The sequence below is a fragment of the Grammomys surdaster genome, unplaced genomic scaffold (genome assembly GCF_004785775.1).
Source record: "Grammomys surdaster isolate TR1022 unplaced genomic scaffold, NIH_TR_1.0 126035, whole genome shotgun sequence".
NCBI classification, from domain to species: Eukaryota; Metazoa; Chordata; class Mammalia; order Rodentia; family Muridae; genus Grammomys; species Grammomys surdaster.
Window position 1 is genome coordinate 3,675,277 of NW_021620848.1, and position 5,289 is coordinate 3,680,565.

Consider the following 5,289-nt stretch of genomic DNA (forward strand, 5'->3'; position numbering starts at 1 on the left):
TCTCTCTCTCTCTCTCTCTCTCTCTCTCTCTCTCTCTCTCTCTCTCTGTCTCTCTCTGCTGTTACTGTTACTGATGCTGGTTACTCATTTCAGAAACCTGGGTTCTTACATTTTAAGTGGGAAGCGGCCTGATCTGTTTTGAGAGCATCAACTGAACAAAGCCACCAGCATCTGAGAATCCGTCTCCTGGTTACCCCACGTGCCCCCAGGAGACCCCATTGGGGAATGGTTCTTGCACTTTTGCCTTCTTTCCAACCTGTTTCTTTTTTATAGTACAGAATAATGAAATGATTTTTCCCCCTACTAGGCAAAGGAACGTGGGGAGGAGGCAGCACCAGGAGGAGGTGGGGTGAGGGTCACAGAGACAGTTGAGGAGCCCTGCATCTTCACTGAGGACTGTCTTCCACTCCCAGGCTTGCGGCCCTTGTTTGGGCAAGGGAAGGCTGTTTTATATTGATGAGAGAGGTTGTCTGCAGCAGCAAATGTGCTCAGGCATGGCTCTTTCACTAGGAAATCTGTTCATTGTTTTGGTCATACCATACAGAGATCTGCTGATCAACAGTATTGACAATATAAGTCAGTGGGACCTTCATTATTTCCAAGAGGAACCCCATGTCTGTGACATTAGAACAGAGAGGTAGCTTGGCCCATGGCAGGCAGACAGGAGCCCAATTCCTCCTCCTCCTCTCCCTGCAGCGATCTGAACAATTCGGAAAAAAACGCCTCCCTGGGAGTCAGCTGAGAAGGTTGGGGAACTAACCAGGGCTCACGCTCTCTCTCTCTAGGGCCCTGTTAAATGCACTGAACTTAAAATGAAACACGAAGTGTGAATTTCAGGTTTGAACATGATGCATCGGGAAATGTGAAGGTTGGCAGCCCTTTCCTCCCTCCTGCCTTTCGGTAGCAGGTATTAATATTGTATTAAATGTTATGAGAAAGTAAGAGCTGTGGAGAGGAATGTGCTCAGATGCAATTTTGTCAAGGTTTTTATCTGTGATTATGGTTCCAGATGTAGAAACTCCCGGAGGAGAGAAATGAGGGGCTGCTGGCATGTGACATGTGTTTTAAGGTGTTTGGCAGTGTTTCTCAAAGTGGTGACAAAATGTTCAATTTTATTACAGGGAATTGGTAAAAGAAATACGAATTCTAGGTCAGAGATTATTCACCTTCAGCAAAACCAATTTACCATTATTGATTAGGGTGTGGAAAGTTTGTATCTGGACTCTCCTCAAATAACATTGCCCACAATATAAATCTGTCAGATCAAATTATTCTTAAAGAACAATTGCAACAAAATACACAACAGCTAATTGTATTCTCCTTCTTCCTCCAGCTAATTTCCACAAAAAAGGTACACACTGTCCTGGAATGGAAAGGAAAGTGAATATCACAGAGGCCTTACATTTTGTGTGCTACAAGGATATTATGTATCTAGAGGGTCAGTTCTTTTTAAGGTAGTCCAGAATAATAGTCAGTCCTAAAAAGGACATTTTGCTAACCCCTGGTTTCAGTCTTTCAGATTAAAGAGAGCAATAAATTTTCCCACATAGGGAACCTTAGCTGCTTAAATGAGAATCAGGAAGATTCTGTAGGAGAAAGTAGGGATGGTGGTGATGGGAGAGGAAGTAGAAAAACCACCAGGTGGCTGACATCTCTTCTAATTGCACTTAATACTGGACACTTTTCCCACCAGTCTTCCTTTTTTTAAAAGGCATCTCCACCATCCCTCTCAGAATGCAAGACACCCTAAACTCCATTTTGAACACAAGTTTCTCCAATACATCTTTTATGAGCTTCACATACACGAACATTAATAGATTGGGTTACCCAACTATGGCTCACTAGCCTGAAGATGGGTTTGGTAACTACTTCCATGGAACCAAAAGAGGTTTTGCCTCAAGATTCTGGGTTTGATTTCTCCCGAGATCCCTCACCAAAGGTCAAAAGACTGTATCCACTTACCAACACCACTGCTTCTTACAAGTCATCCCACATCCAGCACACCCATTCAAGCCCATCCTTTCTGTCACCCTAACCAAGACACACTGCTTTGTGCTCTCCAGCCTTGACATGATTTTTATCATCACAGATCATACGAGGCTTCAGTTCAAATTGCACTTTCCTTGGGAATCCAGAAACATCCTCTCTTTAGTGTGGGTTCAGATAATTTCCCAACCTTCCAACCAGAATAGTAAGTTTGGGAGAGAAAACAGTCAACATGACTACCATTTCATCCAAAGCTCTTAGCAAAAGACCACTCAGTATCCCCAGTCCAACTTTTTCCTGGGTCTGATTAGCAAATCTTTATTGGTGTCCAGGGAAGTTGCCATTGTCTCTTTAGGTGAGAAATGAGTCATTTCCCACAGATGCTTCAGCTAAAGCCCAACCCCTAGGCACTCCCTCCCCCAACATTTTTTTATTCTTCCATTAATTAAAACAACTAATGTCCCATTGATTATCTTTGCATGAATGGAAATCATTAGAGCCCTTGCAGGTATATGGGAAATTCTGTTTGCTTAAGTATTCACACTTTGATTTCCTATAAACTCATTTTTTCAAGCAAAAAGAGATTCAAACAAAACAAAAACAAATCTCTGACGCTTTGCAATGAAATATGAAAACTAGTTTTCAATGAGCTTGTGGGGATCTCTGGCAGGAAAAGGTGTTCAGATGGCCCTGTACTATCACTGAAGTTGACCCTCCGATAAAGGGGTCCTAGACAGTTAAGGCAGACATTGATAGGTTGGCAGACTCTTAATTTGTGCTTGTTTGGAGTCACACAAGCTCTTCAAAACTGACTTTCAAACCACTGTGTCGGCCCTCAAAAGTGAATAAGAAGAAAAGGAGGAGGAGGAGGAAGAAGAAGAAGAGGAAGAGGAAGAAGAGAAGGAGGAAAGGCAGTGGACAACTGGATCTGTTTGAAACTTCCCAATCAGTTGATCTCGGTTCAGCTTGCATCTATTTCTGGGGGCAGCCATAATTAGAGTGATCTATTTTACATATACTTCTCTGTGCAAGCAGTACATTACCCACTCTTCCCTTGCTTATTAAACAGTGCCACCTGCACCAGACTCAACAAAGCTTTCTCATCAGTCAGGCCCAGCTAAGGGTCCCAGACCAAATATTATCATTAACTGAAGCTCAGCTGAACAGTTGATGACAAGTAAAAGCAGTTTCTGGGACCTGTTTTTGAACAATCTTTTTAGCAAAAAATTATGAACTCCTCAAATTGTCATCTTTATTTTCTCTATATAGTAACTTAAACAACGATTAGCAAGTTGTTTAATTAATGTACTATCCTCTGCATGTCACCAAGGTGCTTCCACCACAAATATTCATAGGTACTAGCCAACGCAGTCAATATTTTGTCATTCAAAGCTTCTGACGCTGACCACCTTGATAGCTCCAATGGTATAAAAAGGATCTAAAGAGTCCAATACAAGGCTAAGAAGCAAAGGACGGTTTTCAGGAAACTAGCCATGGATAGTCTGAATCCAGAGAGAAACAAAGTGACGTGAATAAAGTGAGTGAGGCGTGCAGAGAGGGGAGAGGCAGAAAAGGAATCTACATAGACAGCAGTGGCTTAAGAAAGGCACAGGAAGTTTCTAGCAAACATGGGACCATTTCTGACATTCAGCTATGTTCTAACAAACTCAGCTTTCCAAAGCTGATGATTTACACATCTTTAAGAGCCTCAAACCTCACTGTGGCTTGTTCTTTTAAAAGCTTCCTGCTTTGTTCCAAATACTGCTTATCGTTGGCATTGTCAACAGCTCTGCATCTGGGAGAGATTAATTAAGTGATAGGTCAGACACAATGAGGTGAAAGGGCATGTCCACCCAATCAGAGCTGATTCATCCATTTCAGGATGGATCAGCTTTTTTTTTTTTGAGGGGGGGGGCGGCCAATTTTGGTTCCATCTCAAGGAGGGATTTGTCAGTAGGGATGACTGAGCTCCTCTGATGAGGTGTACATAGCTGAAAAGAATGTTTTGCAGATAGAAAAAAATATAAAAATCTACATTCTGTCTTTTTAAGGTTTGAAAATAAATCCCAACTATCAATACTGTCTGTATGCTTAAGTTTCACTATCTGCATGAGAGTGATTTTCCTGAACGTGAGTCTCTTACAAAATAGCTAATTGGATGGATAAGATTGCTATATAACAATAAAAATTTAAAAGTTCATTTTCACTCCCTTCTCCCCCCCCCCGGGTGTCTGACAAAATGCAACTCCTTTCTCTTGAGTCCACGTTTTAATTTCTAGAAGGAAAAAATGAGAGAAAGACATAGGAAAAGGAGCCAGAAAGGAGGAGATGAAAGAAAGTGGGGGGGGGTGTTCCTAGGTATCATGAACTAAATTTTCCAGACCAATTAGAGATTATCTTTAAACCTCTATCCTCCACCCCCTCCAACACCTTTCTAAATAGATCTTCAGATTAATGAGAAATTAGTTAATTGGAGAAAGCCATGTGGCCAGTTAGCTTGGTTCCTAAGCAGAAAGGGTGGAGGATGTTAGATCCTACCCCAAGAAATGGTTTCCTCTCCATTTCTTCAGCCATGCATCAGTGTGGGTCAAAACTGGCTGCAAAATTGTGGAGTGTGTGTGTGTGTGTGTTTATCAGACAGATGAATGGACAGACAGACAGGTATAAACTCTGAGCCTGTGAACAAGGCTGGGTCAAGTGAAGTGATTGCTCTGTCCAGACTACAAATAAGATATTTGGAATATTTTTACTTCATTTTTAACATGTCTGCTAATGAAACTCCCATTTTCTAAGGTCTGTCTGTCTGTCTTTCTTTCTTTCTTCCTTTCTCTCTCTCTCTTTCTTTCTTTCTTTCTTTCTTTCTCTCTTTCTTTCTTTTCAGATGGATGTTAAGCAATGGTAGTGATGTTTTCAGTTGACTAGCCATTTCTCTTTGCCAAAGAAACCAAATGCTAGTATCTTAGTTATCCAATTCTTTAAATCATCTGGGATCTATCTATATTTCTAAAACTGAGCAGAAATACTTAACAGCCTGATCAATAGCCATTGACCGTCAGCACACCTCGACACCCTAACATGCACAGCTTGATCATGTATATTTGATCATTGAAAAATTCAAAGCATCTTTCAGCAGTATATCAAGCTTCCCATAAAATAGTCTGTCTGTGGTCTTAAAAAGAATGTGAGTTGTTCTCTCTCTTGCATTCATCTATCCATCCATTTATACACACACACACACACACACACACACACACACAGAGAGAGAGAGAGAGAGAGAGAGAGAGAGAGAGAGAGAGAGAGAGA